The 17,776-nt window shown below is 36.7% G+C and overlaps 1 pseudogene; it reads left to right on the top strand.

Moving 5' to 3' along the window:
* Positions 1 to 7,000: 7,000 nt before the first annotated feature.
* On the top strand, positions 7,001 to 17,603 carry LOC143576150 (glutamate receptor 1.4-like; annotated as a pseudogene).
* The last annotated feature ends 173 nt before the right edge of the window (positions 17,604 to 17,776 follow it).

Consider the following 17,776-nt stretch of genomic DNA (forward strand, 5'->3'; position numbering starts at 1 on the left):
AATTTTATGTTTTCATGTGCAAGGCACATGAGGGTATTTTTATAACTTTACATGTTTATTTAATAATTGAAACTAAAAGAAATACTATATTTATAAATAATATCTCTCTCTCTTCTACTATAGTGCTACCCACCTCCACCACAGTCAACCGACGTCTGCTACCCACCGCCACCACCACACCAGACTATCCATGGCATCTCCACAATCTACCCTACACATCACATCATCATCATACTCAGTATATCCCACGAATAACAAAACTATGGTAGTGTTTGAGCAGGGTAAAATGTAAACAGTTTTACCTCTACCATTTAGGAATAGAGAGGCTATTTTCGGTGAGACCCCGGCTCGATCGTAGTTTTGCATCAAGCCTTGGACATAAGGCACATAACACTCAACCATCGGGACACCGTCGATTGGTGCATGTACCCTTGTCTTTCGGCCATCAATGCCACCACATGATTCCTGATTAACCTTCCACCACTTTTTAATGTTATTTTCACGATATTAGTAAAATAACGTCAAAATTAGTGCAATTTCACTTTTGCCCACCCTAGGGTTCACACACATATACATTATATGCGCCCACCCGACACCTATAACTTAAACCATTGTTCACCATCACAACCTTTTATTTACCACTATTCACCACCACCACTCATGTATTAGCCTCATATCCGCCATAAACCATTAGACTTTGAATGAAAATAACCAACACCCTTTAATTTCTTCAAATACATCAACCAGATACACACCCTAAAAATAATTTGTATAGTAACCTCATCCTCCCCCTCAGCCCTCAATACACAACGATACCACTACATCGGCCAACCACCGGCACACCACACCACCAAACAACCACAATAACACCACTGCACTTAAGTTCCAAAATTAGGGTTTCCAGAATGCCTATTAGGGAGGAAATTAGGGTTTCCGGATAGCATAATAGGGATGAAATTAGGGTTTCCGGTGAACCAAAACCACCACGTCGTTAAGACCTGAAAGCAAAACCCTAATCGAGGTTTTGGTACACTTATCGTGCCTTCATTCGTTTGGTTGTTGGTCTGATTGGACTTCCAACCATCGTCTGATACTAAAATCATCACCAAACGCCACCAAACGGGGCTTATTTTGGTCGTCGAAAAACGGGAGGGGTTGTACCCACTGCTGTCATCGCAAATCAGCATCCTCAAGATGCCCAAACCCCATTACTACATACCAGTTTCGTGTCTGCCCCGGTGATGGTGGTGATGACGGTGGCAGGTGGTGGTGGTAAGTGGAGGTGACGGTGGCTCGGAGAGACATAGTTTAGAGAAAGAGAAGAGATAGGGAGAGAGAGTGTGGGATGGTTATTCATAATTTTTTTAGTTACTAAATAACCATGTAAAGTTACAAAAATACCCTCATGACTTGGAAAATTTTAACCGGGTTAGGGTTAAATTACAAAACGTGAGAGAGTTTTTAAATATAAAGGATATCTTATGTTATTAAGTTTGCTAAAGCACTTCCGTTGAAAAAACGTCCAAACACAAAGGACTAGTTTTGCTATTTTTCTTTTTTTAATTAACCCATTCCGACCCTAACCCCGTTCTGACCCTAACCCGTTTCGACCCGACCCAACCCATTTGTCAACCCTAGTTATCCTTAACTTTGGTCATCCGTATCATATTTGCCCATCAATAAAGAATTTGGCTATAGCCAACCAGTGAAATGTTATGATAGTTGATGGTGGCGATTAAACCCCTTATTAAGAAGCTCCATGGTTTGTTCTAAACAACAATTCACAATTTCATTTTATGAGAATTCACGTCTTGTGCTTAAGAAACACTTTCTGACTTACGACTAGAGATTTAGTATAGCCGAAATACTTTAATATCAAATGAGTCAGATGGATATCCGATTATTAGAAATTAAGGAACCTAGAAAAACTATAGTTATGGTTATAGAAATCCCGCCTAGGTGCCGATGAATTGTTAACCGGCATCCCACCAGCTTGTGGTCGATTAATCGCTATTTGGGTAAGATTGAAAAAAATATACATTAAAATTTGGTATTGTGTATATTTGAAAAGCTACATACAAATTCCAATTCAATTCATCCCTATTAATATCGATTAATCGCTAGTGTCTACCTCACCACCCCAAATAAAACCTAGTGAGTTCTACAACACAGATATGAGTTAAGATTCCAAGTCTTGTGGTTATGCATGTCTGGTCATGAGGAAGATTCCAAGTCATAGTTGGCTTTCTGGTCGACATAGGGTGATACGCATGGGCTCTATTGGTCTCATGTTTGAAACCTGCTTCAATGGAGTTTTCTATAGTAGTGGGTTTTCTCCTTGACGGTGTTCCTGGAAATCTGTCCTGGCGCTTTAAAATTAATAGGGACGTTAAACTCCCATCTCAGAAAGACTCACTCGAATAGTCCCAAACGATTTAAAATGGTAAAATAAAATTCCTAGTCAAGTTCGTTTGATAAAGCGCATACCTATAACAACATATTTCATTGACCATAAAATTGAACGAATCAGAAAAATCAATAGATCCCAAGTCAGTACGGTTTAGAATTGGAAATAGTCTATACTTACTTCTTAGACTACCCGTAACGGGCGATAAAGTTGGGCGATTAGGGCAAGCACCCCCGCCCCCTCATTTGTGGGGCGATAAGGGGTGGGGGGGAATATATTTATCGTCGCTCTTCCCTTTCCATTTTATTATTATTATATTGGATTGTGTGTGTGATATATATATGGAGCTACAACATCATTACACCCTAAAAACAAAAACTCACCATTTGCTGACTGGGCGCCACATGGCGCAAAACGCTCATTTATAGCCCTCCACTATATATAGCCTTACATAATTGTTAAATAACTTGAAATACTTCATTTATCACTTTTATTGATGATTATTCTTGTTATTTGTACTTGTATCTTACTAAGAAAAAATCACTTACAACTTTTAAAGATTATAGAATACAAGTTGAAAAACAACTACATCGTCAACAAAATTTATAAGATCATATAAAGAGGTGAATATTATGGTAGACATCATTATGATAGGCTTTGAAGTTCTAACATAAGTGATCATTTGTTAAAAATTTGTTGTAGAAATCATATAAGTTGGTCAAATGACATGAGAGTGATTGGTAAGGTGTGGACTTTTGTGGTTTCAGATTCGAAACCTGATTCATGAGGGTTTTCTCAACATGACGGGTTTCTTTCTTAACGATATTCCTTTAGTCCTAGCTGAAACCCCAAACAATAGTAGGTGAACTCATTTTCACACCCTCATTGGTTGATGAAAATATTCAGCTTTGGTTAAGTGGGTCCCCTTCGACAATGCAATGTACTAGGGGCGACTCCAAGAAGGGACAATGTAGACGTCAGACCGAGGCACAAAATTTTTTAAAAATTACCGAAATTATATACATATATATATATATATATATATATATATATATATATATATATATATATTTCTAGAATACCTGAACATTTGTAAGTCCACTACCGTGATAAACCCATTCTAATATCATGATTTTGCTAATTGTTATGTTTATTACTCTACTTTAATCGTCTTTTAAAAAACATTGTTTACATTATTTAGTTCGTTAAGGCATATGAAATATATTTTTTTTGGCTCGGCCTGGATATATATGTTTCTCAAGGCCGCCACTGCAATGTACAAACAAGTTGGGAGACCCAAATTTAACTCATGTGTAACCGTGGTTTCCCAATGGCTGCGGAAATATACATAACTGAATCAAACAAGAAGAAACATCCAATAGAAAAAAAAAAAAAATGTAAATCATAAAGAAACTTATAATCCTTAGAAATTAAATCTTTCACAAAATGGTACATTGTAAGTCTCAAATTAATAATCTTGTTGGTTATGAAAAATTGACTTAATATTACAGAATTCTCCATGCATATTCAAATTAAAAAATACAAAAAAGTCCGAGTCAAGTACTTGTGATAAAGTCTATACCTATGACTATATATATATATTTCGTTGACTATAAAAAGTAAACGAATTATTATCATCCAAGATTCCAAGTCAAGTACGATTTGCAATTTGAAAGTCTAATCAAGTTTGCCGTAAACATTGGAATAAGAACAAAAAGAAATATGACCGAGTACTAAAAACCGCAACACAGCCCGGCTTCAAGAACGGTTAAAAAAATTTGGACTGAAGTCGAAAATTTTTTGGGTCTTAATAAAAGGGGTATCTTGTTGGGGTTAAACAATTTAATTTTTAAATAAGTATTAATTTTTTTGCCTTATAATTTGGTTGTGTAAAAAACTTTTGTTTTTGTAAAGTATGGTTAAAATGCGTCAAGTGAGGTTGGAACCCATAACCTTCTGGTTGAAAGTCATACCCCTTTGCGACTATACCAGACTAGTGGTTGTGTAATTAAGTTTAAACATTATAGATACATATTTTTCATAAAAATATATTTATATAATTTTTTTTGCTAAAAAAATCTGGGCCTACCAAGGTGTCGAGCCAGGGTCTGTCAACCACCCGACCCTCCCTTATAGTTGGTCCTGCCGCAACACCCATAATAAGCCAAAGATGATACGAGAGGAACAAGATTTATAAATAGTTTTAACACGGATCTCAAACCTTTTGAAGGAAAACGAGTAAATTTAAACTAAAAAAACACATAAATTTACACTACTGGTCAAAACATCCGGGTCCCTATATAAGTTTCTCCTATGTCTATAACGTATATTACGAAATCACCGTAGCTATTTACTCATTTTTCTCTAGAACGTTAATTTTGGTTGCTAACTCTCTCAATATTGCAACATGAATTGTAGTTTAATGATGAAGTTTTTAGTTAACATCAAAAAACTAATTATTTTAAATATATATAGACGAGACCTTTAAAAGTTCTCTGATCGCTCTTCACCCCCTCTTAATCCACCAGATTTCTTTATTTGTAAATGGATGTCTCTCATGTGTTTGACTCGAATTTTTGGGTATGACTCTTACCAAACTCATATAGCCCTTAAAAGGGTTATAATATCTCATTAAATTAATAAAAATTAGTCTCACCAAAGATTTGATATGTAAATCCTATAAAATAGTGTTTGGATATATTAAAAATTAAAATCATATTTTTTTAAGAAAAAAAATATTATTTATAATTAATAAACAATTTTAGTAAAAATAATAATAATAAGTTGGTTATGGGTCTCACCAAACCTAGATAATTTTTAAACGATTTATAACATCTTATCTATTTGTGAAACTCTTTCATCATCAAACCATAATTTAATTTCTCAATATGGATTTAGTTAAATTAGTGATTTTTTTAACTTTAACTTAAATGAAAAGTTTCACAAAATAATATCCAAATTATAACAAATGAACATAAACGAGCAACTATAAAAATTAAGTAGATAATACATTCAATGTTTCATTAAAAACTGAGCATAACACAATATAAAATGAATCAAAATAGGTTCAAGTATATTATTAAATTCTTACAATAAACAAACTAAAATTCAAAAAAATGCATTCATAATATTAAAAACGAAATCAATCAATCAAGCCCTTTATATCCTACCACATAGCACGCTATCGGTAGGGTCAGGGGAGGGTGAGATGTAGACAAGTCTTTCATATATCCGTGAGAATAGAGAGGCTGCTTCCGAAGAGACCCCCGGCTCATAAAGCTACATACAGGTAATCAGAGTAAATATAGATCCTACAAGCAAAGATACTTAGCAATACATAGATAGCAAACTACCAAAAAAATAAGGAATCTGAAACCTACTCAGAATAGGACATAAGAATCAAAAAACAGCATCAAATAAAATATATACATAAACAACAAGGAGCAAGGCTAGCCAACTAGACCCTAAATAGAAAGCTAAGCTAACTTGGTACCTTCCCCTAGAAGTCGCTAACCTTAATCCTACGTCTCCACGAATCTCTATCCTGGACCGTGTCCTCAGAGAGGTGCAACTCTGTCAAGTCATGTCTAATTCTCTCATCCCAAGTCAATTTAGGTATGTCTCTACTCCTCTTTCCTTCCACATTGAAGGCTTCCACTACTCTAACTGGCGCTACTCTAACTGGCGCTGTTGTCGGTCTCCTCTTCACATGGCCAAACCATCTCAATCTCCATTCCTTTATTTTCTCTGATATGCTAACTATTCCTAACCTTTTCCTAAAGACCTCATTTCTAATCCTATCTAATCTAGTGTGTCCGCACATCCACCTCAGCATCCTCATCTCTGCCACCTCCTTGATAGCCTAATAGTATGTTCCATACAATATTAAAATAATACATACATAACTCTGGGCATTACTTAATTATTGTGCCCCGTCCAGTCACGGTCAAATGTATAGAGTCCATTAATTTAAAAAAGAACATTATACAATTAAAACTTTTAATATACACAGTAATCAAGACCAGTTGGAGCAAATTAAGCATGAATATTGCAAGGAGCTCAAAGTGCTTTGAAGGAGATCGATGCCAATGAAGCTCGAACAGAGTTTTCTACCTTTAAGTTTTAGTGAAGCTCAAACTAACTTTTTTTTTCTTTATCGGAAAAGCGGAATCTCAAGCTTAACTATTAGTAGAGTTTCTACTCGGCTCAACTCACTTATACATGTAGATTTATAATGATTTTTTTTTCTTTTCAGCCCATAAGGCGATGTTCATCACAGAATATAAAATTATTGCAACCACACATGTGCTGGTAATATAGTTTGCATATGTGTTTATACACATGTGTAGGTAATATAGCCTCAAAACTTAAGCCAATTTGGCTGATAATTCACCTTTAGTAAGGCGTAAGTACTGATATGAAATAAAGTTAGCTAAATTTGAATTGAGTCAAATAAGTTGGGCTATATTAAAACCTGAATATTCAAATTAGTCACTGTCTATAAATATTATCTTCTATTATATCCATAATCCAACCAGCATCTAAATTTAAATGTGGCTTAATACTGGCCTCATCAGTTGATATTAACAACCCATGCCCGCCATGAACACCAACCTTTGTATATTAATCTTATTCTTTTGTACTTTAAACCACAGATTATGCGCAGACTTTGTAGACGTAGACGTAGGGATCGTTCTTGACATGGAGTCATGGCTCGGTAAATCCATTCATAGTAGCATTATGATGGCAATATCAGACTTTTATGCTCGTAATCATAGTTACAAAACAAGGATTGCTGTCCATACAAAGGACTCAAAGGGAGACAGATTACAAGCTTTGTCGGCCGGTAAATCTTCCCCTCTAGCTATTATTTGATTTCAATATGGTTTTAAACTTTGATGAACTCGGAAAAATATATAGCATCCAACACATATACATCAGACATCTCGTATTTACAATATTGTGGCCGTATTGATCAAACTACTAAAACTGGAAGTTTGGAGACAAAACCCCGTCCCTAGACCGGAAAGGCTTTACAAGATCTATTAAACTAAACACAATCATAATCCTACTTTAAGTCTAGCTTAGTTAAATAAACAAATGAAGTCAACTAGATAAACCTAATCTATTTTTTAGTTTAAACGATTCCCTACACTTTTATTTTATTAAAATTAAAAAATTGATTGAAAATGGTTGATCAATTTGTTTAGGCCGCTTGTTCTGAACTTATTTTTAGAGATGCGCATTTTGCCAAGTTCAATGCTAGCGAGATTAGCCTAGAACGTACTCCACCAATTAGTAACCCATGATTCCAAACTTTATCTCAATCTTCTCACCTATTTGCCTTTGACTTCTTCTCCAATGATCACGAGTTGCAATTGCAATATGCTAATAAATATATACTTAATTCATACATGCTCACACAAAGGCTTTCTTTGATTTTGTATGTTTTAAAATCATTTGGGGAACAAACTGTTTGCAAATATTTTCAAAAAGATAGTCAAGTACTTTTTCAGTCTTAGGAAATAAGAAGAAAACGACAATTGGAAAAACGGTTACGTCACACACAGGAGAGTAAATTCATAACTAGAAAATCAGGAAGCTTCTTATTTTCTTAAGCAATAATGCACTAGTGGTCATGGCCGTCTATGAGGACACGGTTACCTCAAGGGCCTGTGCAAGGAAAAAAATTGGCTCATGTATATTGAACTTGTTTTTAAAGAGAAGCCAAATAAATTCTCGGATTAGTCTAGTTGAACAAAAAGACAAGTACTTATTGTTGTTTGAATTACACGAAATTGGAATTTTATAAATTTTGTTATGGCCTTTTACTTTAAAAAAACTATATTATATATATATATATATATATATATATATATATATATATAAATATATATATGATATAAAAGATCTTAAACAAACAAAGAAATTGACCCAAGCCATGAAAAGAAAAGAAAAGAACGTTGTAGCCCATTCAAGTTCAAGGAAAATGAGTGAAATTCAAGTTTAGAAAAAAAAGGAAAAAAAGAGTGTAGTAACCCTGAATGAGTGAGTCCACAGGTTGTAAACTGTTAGAAAATGAAGAAATATTTTATGGAGATATTTAAGGATCAGAAAATATTCATCATATCCCTTGTAAACATAAGGTGATTGGCTCACCAAAATTAGAGCCAATTTTTACGTATGCCCGATTGTGTTTCCTATTTTGTGACCATATGAAATTGTATTTATTCCTCCCAATGTAATTGTAATGAATAAGAAAATATAGAACAATTCTCTCCCAATTTCATATTCTCTGACTATCAATTCACAATATGGTATCAGAGCATGGTTCCTGTTTCTAGGACCGAATTGCTCATCATATACCAAAGCCTTCAACCAATTTTCCAAGCCTAATCGCCATGTCCGAAGATGGCAATTCAGGTTCAGAATTAGCCATCCAACTTGCAAAGCTGTTCAAGGATGGATTCAATCCTCAAAACTTCCAAACCCAAAATCCAAAATTATCCGACAACCTGCAGATCAATCTCAAACTCAATAATCAGAATTATGCCTTGTGGACCCGAATGATTCGGGTGGCTATAGGTGGAAAATCAAAGGCATTACTGAAGCATTTAACCACCGATCCCCCAAATATGACTGATGCAACGTATGAGCAATGGGAACAAGACGACCTAGTCGTTTTCTCATGGCTGATTCAAAACATTGAGCCGGTACTTGCAAGTAACTTAACTGAGTTTCCCACTGCGAAAACACTTTGGGAAGCCCTGGTGGTCACTTATAGTAGCGGAAAGGATAAATTACAAACTTTTAATCTCCATGTGAGGGCTAATGAGATTAAACAGAATGATGCCTCCCTTGAAAACCTGTGGATTACTCTACAAGGGATATGGGGAGAAATTGAAAGAATTGATCCAAACCCGATGAAGTGCCCGGAAGACATCCAAATCTATACCAAAATCAGGTCTGAACAAAAGCTATTTCAATTTCTCAGTTCTTTGGATTGGAAGTTTGAACCTGTAAAAAGGGAAATACTTCGATCAGAACCCCTCCCCTCTGCAGAGGAAGCATATGCAATAATCCGGAAGGAAGAAAATCACCAGAAAATTCTAGGAATAAACCCAAAAGATGAACAATCAGGGGTGGCGGCTGGGCTCATAGCAACCGACCCAGAAAACCCTAACGGAACCGGCCTTGCAGCAAAGGGTGTTCGCCGGCCACAGCCACCTAAACCAGATAAAACTCACCTGAAGTGCACCCATTGTGGTATGACCAGGCACACTAAGGAAGAATGCTTCAAGATCATTGGGTACCCCGAGTGGTGGACTGATGGCCACAAAAAGGGTAATAACAAAGAGGGGGAAAAACGGGAGCCACCGTGGACAACAAGACAGCCGTCAACGACGGCGGCTTCACCGGAAAAAAAAGGGGCAGTGGAGGAGGATTCGGGGGTCTTGCAGCGGTAGTGGAAGAAGAAGATAGCGACACAGGTAAAGGATTTGAGATTGATAACTCAAACCCTTTTATTAGAACCCCTTGTATTTCAAATAATTATCATTCAAGTCCCTCGTCTATCTTCAAAGTTGAATACTTTTCCATTGAATTTCGAAAGTTACTTGAAAACTCCACTCTAAATCATGAACTATCACCAAAAACCTTTCAAAAATCTATTTTGCAACAGAATAATGATTTGAAAACAATGAGAAAAGTGAATGTTGCAAAAGGTTGTGACGGTCTCAATAATTCTTGGATACTTGACTGCGGCGCCACAGATACAATGACATTTGACATTTCAGATATAAAAGCTAAGTCGAAACCAACAAAAAACCATATCCAGACTGCAAGTGGAGAAATGATTACCGTTAAAGGGGGAGGAACGGTTGAAGTGTCACCAACCTTGAAATTGTCAAACTGTCTTTATATTCCCACACTGTCACTTAAACTTTTATCCATTAGCCATGTCACGAAAGAATTAAACTGTTCAGTTCTAATGCACCCTACCTTCTGCATCTTACAGGATATCAGGACGGGAGTGATCATTGGGCGTGGCACTGAACGCCAAGGGCTGTACTATGTGGATGAAGTGACTCATCAGGGGACTGTGATGTTAGCTCATGGAAGTCTTGATAGAAAAGCATGGTTATGGCATAGGTGGTTGGGACACCCATCCACTGGTTACTTACATCTTTTGTTTCCAAAGTTATTTTCTTCAAAAAACACGTTAACTTGTGAAACTTGTGTTTTAGCCAAGAGCCACAGACATTCCTATAAGCCTAATAATACTCGTGTTGATGTTCCTTTTTCGCTAATCCATTCTGATGTTTGGGGACCAGCAAAGGTTGTGGGGGGGCAGAACTTTCGGTATTTTGTTATATTTGTTGATGACTGCACTCGTATGACCTGGATGTATTTTTTAAAGCACAAATCTGAGGTCTTTGAAAAATTCATCGAGTTTCATCAAATGGTCGAAACCCAATTCCATTGCCCTATACAGATTTTCAGATCAGATAATGGAGGAGAATTTGTTAATAACTCCATGAAACAATTTTGTCAATCAAAGGGAATAATTCATCAGACTTCTTGTCCCTACACGCCTGAACAAAATGGTGTGTCTGAACGAAAAAACCGAATTTTATTAGAAATAACACGTGCCTTACTTATTGAATCTCATGTTCCCACATCTTTTTGGCCCGAAGCCCTAGCTACGGCTACTTATCTCATAAATCGTCTCCCAACCAAAGCTCTTAAACTCAAAACCCCAATTGAAACTCTAACCGAGTTTACCAAACCCCCTTCACCACTTACTCTTGAACCTAAGGTGTTTGGTTGCTCTGTATTTGTCCATCTTCCAAAAAATAATCGGAACAAACTTGAGCCATGTGCAGAAAAGTGTGTATTTGTAGGGTATGGAGTTAATCAAAAAGGGTATCGTTGTTACAATCCGAAAAAACAGCACATGTATACTACAATGGACTATGACTTCCTTGAAACAGAATTTTTCTACAACTCCCAACATAGTGGCCAGGGGGAGGAAGTCTATGTTGACCCATTAAGTTGGTTGGTTTGGATGCCCTCGTCGGAAGAAACTACTCACAGTATTCAAAATACATCACTAAATTCCACACAGCCCGCTGCCAGTGTCACTGAACATGGTCCCCCCAACTTGATACCCGAGGTAAGTGAGTCTTCTATACCTGAATCTCCTATACTTGAACAAAATGATGATCCTTCATGTGCTACTAATCATGATGTTCAGCAAACAATAATAGAACAGGGGGAACAAACAACTAATGGTGAAGATCAATCAGTCCAAGAACCAACCGGTCAGTATGTGTTACCCCCGAGGGTAAATAGAGGAGTTCCTCCAAAACGGTACTCTCCAGAAAAAGTATCTCGAAGCTCCAGATACCCTGTAGCAAACATTGCCAAAGGAAACTTGTCCAAAGAAGCCAAAGCATTTAATTCCTCATTATATTCAGAAGAAATTCCAACAACTATTGAGGAAGCCTTAGCCTCAGAAGTATGGAAGGATGCAATGGAGACAGAGATGAAAGCCCTACATAAAAATGACACTTGGGAGAAAAGCAAGCTTCCAACAGGAAAGAAACCAGTAGGATGTCGTTGGGTATTTTCTATTAAACATAAACCCGATGGTACCATTGAGAGGTATAAAGCTCGACTGGTTGCCAAAGGGTATACACAGACATACGGGATTGACTACTCAGAAACATTCTCACCAGTGGCAAAACTCGACACAGTTAGGGTTCTTCTCTCTGTTGCCGCCAACAAAGGCTGGCCTCTTCACCAATTTGATGTAAAGAATGCCTTCTTACATGGGGAGTTAAAGGAAGAAGTCTATATGGAAGCTCCACCAGGCTTCATGACAGAGTTTGGAACAGAAGAAGTATGCCGATTAAAACGGTCTATCTATGGGCTAAAACAATCCCCACGGGCTTGGTTTGGGAGATTCACCATTGCTATGAAGAAATATGGCTTTAAACAAAGCAACTCGGATCACACTTTGTTCCTTAAAAAAAGGGGAACCCGTGTGACTTGTTTAATTATTTATGTTGATGATATGATAATTACAGGTGATGATCATGAGGAAATGTCTAGACTAAAGAAAAACCTGTTCACAGAATTTGAAATGAAAGACTTAGGAAGGCTCAAGTATTTTCTTGGAATTGAAGTTCTAAGGTCCAAGCAAGGAATATTTATTTGTCAGAAAAAATATATCCTTGATTTGTTGGCTGAAGCTGGGATGATTGATTGTAAATCGGCTGACACTCCAATGATTGTAAATCATCAGTTACACATGGAGGAAGGAGCAAAATTGGCCGATAGAGAAAGATATCAACGAATGGTGGGTAAACTGATATATCTTTCTCATACTCGACCAGATATAGCCTATGCAGTGGGTGTAGTTAGTCAGTTTATGCATCAGCCCCAAGTGAGTCACATGGAGGCCGTATGGAGGATTATAAGGTATCTAAAAGGTACAGCCGAACATGGTATTCTCTTTAGAACAAATGGGCATTTAGAGATTCAAGGATATACGGATGCAGACTGGGCAGGAAATAAAGATAACAGGAGATCAACATCAGGATACTTCACTTTAGTAGGTGGAAATCTAGTCACTTGGAGAAGCAAAAAACAGAAGGTGGTTGCCCTTTCAAGTGCTGAAGCTGAGTTTCGTGGAATCGCACGAGGTGTGGCAGAAGTTTTATGGTTACAAAAACTTCTAATGGAGATAGGCTTTCCTCCAAATAGAACCATTGAAATTATGTGTGATAATAAGGCTGCCATCCAAATTTCAGAAAATCCAGTTCAACATGATCGAACCAAACATGTCGAAGTGGATAGACATTTCATTAAAGAAAAAATCGAGACAGGCATAATCAAGCTTCCATTTGTCCCATCAGAAAATCAACTAGCAGACATCCTAACAAAGGCCGTCAACGGGAGAGCTTTCAATGATTGTTTAAACAAGTTGAGCTTTGGAAATCCCACCACTCAACTTGAGGGAGAGTGTTAGAAAATGAAGAAATATTTTATGGAGATATTTAAGGATCAGAAAATATTCATCATATCCCTTGTAAACATAAGGTGATTGGCTCACCAAAATTAGAGCCAATTTTTACGTATGCCCGATTGTGTTTCCTATTTTGTGACCATATGAAATTGTATTTATTCCTCCCAATGTAATTGTAATGAATAAGAAAATATAGAACAATTCTCTCCCAATTTCATATTCTCTGACTATCAATTCACAATATAAACAACATAACATACCATATCAGCTACAAGATTTGTAAACAATAAATTTATTAGAAAAAACTTCCGTTTGTATCTAATAAATTTATTGCATATCCCGATTTTTTTTTCTTTTGGGCCTAAAACTTTTTGGGTCCTGTGCGGTTGCACAGGCTGCACAACCCTTGGGCCGGCCATGCTAGTGGTATACCGTAAGGGTGGTGCGACACACCCTAGAGGTGCCCATGACCAATGGGCACTACATGGTTAATATCGCGGCGGTTTAGATGGCGGCACTTTGCACACACACGTCATCATGAGCTGCTTGAGAGCCGCCTTTACTATTTTGATTCATGTTAGTAACATTAATTTAACAACCAAGAGACAACGACTCATATTGGTTCACTATGAGGACCAACGAGTTGTGTAGCCAGGCTTCAAGAATGATAAATAAATAATGGTTCAATCTCAAACAGTTACGATGAGTAGACTTGTGGTTAGGGTTGACTAACATGAACATGCATGATGGCTTGTGCGGTTCAAACAATTTCGGAAACAAACAAACTCAAAAGTTTAAGATATTGGTTTTGGCAGCAAGCAGTCTTGTTTCAATATTCACAAGATTTGACATCTCACTAGTTCGTCCGAGTTATCGTCTTGTGCAAAAATTGATTAACAAATCTACACACAATGCCTCATTGTATCTTGGGAGAAATTGCTTTAAGGATAGAGATCACTCTTCTTCAAGTAACAATAAGTGGAACACATAAATCAAAAATAACCTAGAGGTCATGTAGCTCAGTTGGTTAAGGGGGTGTAAGACTTGGAACAATATAACCTAGAGGTCGTGGGTTCGAAACGATCCTAAGCGCCAACGCCTTGTCATTGAGTTAGGCTGATTTACCTTTCACGTGATAGGCCTGGGACGGTCTGGCGTTGGCCGATTTGCGTGTCCGGAACAACACGTTTGTGGAACAATGAATCAGAAATAGGAAACAACATAAACTAGATTGTTTGTTAAAATTTCATGGGCTTTTCTATGCTTTATAATATGTAGAATAACTAGATTATTTTTTTAATAACTCAATAACATGTTGACTTTTTAATCTAAAACTATGCATTTTTTTTCACTTGATTGAACAGTACTTGATCTTCTTAATCTCGTTAAGGTTAGTACAATCATAGGCCCACAAACATACATCGGATCAGAACTATTGGGATCCATTGCTGATACATCCAAGGTACCTATAATTTCATTCGCTGGTAAATCCCTAACGGAATATCCTTACCTACTCCATATTAAAGAAGACGAAGGTTCTTTGGCCAAAAGCATATGTGCGCTTGTTGAATCTTATAAATGGAGGGGCGTTATATATATGTATGAGGAAAGCGACCAAGGGTCAGAGTTACTACAAAATCTGTTTGAGTTGTTCCAAGATAAAAACATTCAAATTACTCACAGAATTCCCATTTCAGCCTCAGCCAAAAATGATCAAATCATTAAAGTGTTGCATAAAGTCATGAGTATTCACACAATGGTAATCATTGTAGATATGTCACCTTCACTAGCATCCAGATTATTTCCGAACGTGAAGAGGCTAGGAATGATGAGCAAAGAATATGCATGGATTTTAAGCCAGAAAACTACTGATGTCTTTCTATCAACAAAATTTGAAGTTATTGAGTCGTTTCAAGGAGTACTTGGTTTTAGATCTTATGTTCCAACAACAAGGAGACTGCATTACTTAACAAATACATGGAATAAGAAATTCTCTAGGAAGCTACATGTGCTTGCGATATGGGCATATGACACAATTTGGGCACTTGCGGAGTCTATTGAGAAGGTTGGGGTCCAACAAAATGGCACCTTGCTTCTACATGAGATTTTGAAAACAAAGTTGAAAGGTCTAAGTGGTGAATTTAGGCTCACTGAAAGAAATGTAATCTCTAATGGATTTGAGATTATAAATGCAGTCGATCATGGAGAACGAAAAGTGGGATACTGGACACTGTCAAAGGAATTACGAGAACACTCCTTCCATTAAACGACGCTGTTCTACACTATGGTACTGGTATGGAAGATGTTGTCTGGCCTGGAGGGTCTACTACCATTCCAAGTGATTCAACCAAGCCAACGAGTCTTGGTAAAAAGTTAAGAATTGGTGTTCGAACTGGACTAACATTTAGCTCCTTCGTACACGCAGTTTATGATAATCAGAGTAAAGTCACAAATGCCACTGGGTTCTGTGTTGATGTTTTCAATACTTGCCTTCAAGCTTTACCATATGAAGTGACTTATGAGTTAGTTCCATATATGAATGGAAGCTACGACAAACTTATAGAAAAGGTCTTCAATAAGGTACTTGTCCCTTGCTGGATGAATTTTCAAATTCATATTTAATGTGCATATAGTAACTCATAAATGTAACTAATTTTTATAAATGTCAAGCAGGAAATTGATGGGATCCTTGGTGACACAACAATCTTGGCTAAAAGATTAGAATTTGTTGATTTCACAACAACTTTCACAGACCTAGGTTTAGGAACATTAGCAAAAACCAATACAAAAGATATGTGGATCTTCTTGAAGCCATTGAATGCAAATCTATGGCTAACATTTACAGCTTTTCTTATCTTCAATGGCTTAGTTATCTGGGCTATAGAAGCTATGGATCAAGAATCTAAAAACTCGCCTTCTCAAGGAATTGGAACGATCTTTTGGCTCGTCATATTGACCATATTTTCTGCTCAGAGTACGTTGTCTTTCTTTCCCTTTTATATATATGTACAATATTATTGTCTTGAAACACAATCATTCCTATCTCTCTTTCAAGTCCTGGATCGATAATCAAACACGAACTAAATAAATAACTCTTCTTTATTAATCAGAAAATCTTACTCAAAAAATTTATTACAACTTTCAAACCCTAATTCGGTTTGAATCTTGACGAACCCTAACTTGGTAGCATCAACTTCATAACAATCCCTAACTTGGTTGTCCTATTTATAATGTTAACTCAACTTAGCTAAGAAGAAACCTAATTACCCCTTTTAATTCTTGGGCTGGCCTTTACACTCGGGCCAAACAACAATTGATCCAACACTCTTTTTGTGTGTTATGTTCCTATTGTAGAAGAGAAGTTGGTGAGCAACCTGTCAAGATTTGTGATGTTTGTTTGGTTAATCGTGGTGCTTATCTTGATTTCAAGTTACACGGCAACATTGACTTCATTGTTAACAGTGGAACAATTTGAAATAGCTTCAAAAGGGGGGATTGTAGGGTTTCATGGTGGCTCTTTCTTTGGAGGAGTAACGGTCAACAATACGAATTTTACAGGTTCTAACCAAAGGCCATATTACTCATATGAGAAGTATGCTGACGCGTTAACAAAAGGTGGAAAGCATGGTGGTGCAGATGCTATTGTTGATGAAGTTCCATATATCAAGATGTTTCTTGGCAAGTACTCAAATGGTGACTACACTATGGTCTCTTCTGAACCAGTGACTTCCGGATTTGCATTTGTATGTATCATATAATTTCTGGGTTGTTTTTTCTCCCATATACACTTATAACTGACATCTTTATCATTTAGATATTTTCAAAAGGTTCTCCTCTGGTAAGGTAAAAGATATATCAAGGGAAATCGCTAAATTAAGAGAAGATGGAACTCTAAAACTTTTGGAGAAGAAGTGGTTTGACACTGAATTTTCCGTGTTACCAGAGGATTCTTTGTCTACAATACAGCCTAAAACCTTGAGCCTTGAAAGATTTGGTGGTTTGTTCGTTATAAGTGCAGCCTCTTCGTGTTTAGCTTTTTTCGTCTCTTTAATTTACTTAATCCGTGCCAAAATGAACATCCTTATTATTGTTTCGCTTTTAGGGGGACGAAATTTAATGTCCACCGTAAGGTATCTCTTGCACAGAAAGGTGATTTATAGATAACTTGGAATATAATTTTGATACTACTAACCCAACATATTTGTTGTAAAAATCGTAGCTTTATAATTGGAGATGTATCTTGCCAAGCTAGCTAGCTTAATTATCATTAAAGATGTATCGGCCATCAGATTTATTCAGCTACTGTCTAGTTGACAATTGGTGGATTGTCATTTTGT

This window comes from Bidens hawaiensis, unplaced genomic scaffold (genome assembly GCF_021521415.1).
Source record: "Bidens hawaiensis isolate Kalapana, Puna unplaced genomic scaffold, B.hawaiensis_p1.1 tig00028004_1, whole genome shotgun sequence".
Classification (NCBI taxonomy): Eukaryota; Viridiplantae; Streptophyta; class Magnoliopsida; order Asterales; family Asteraceae; genus Bidens; species Bidens hawaiensis.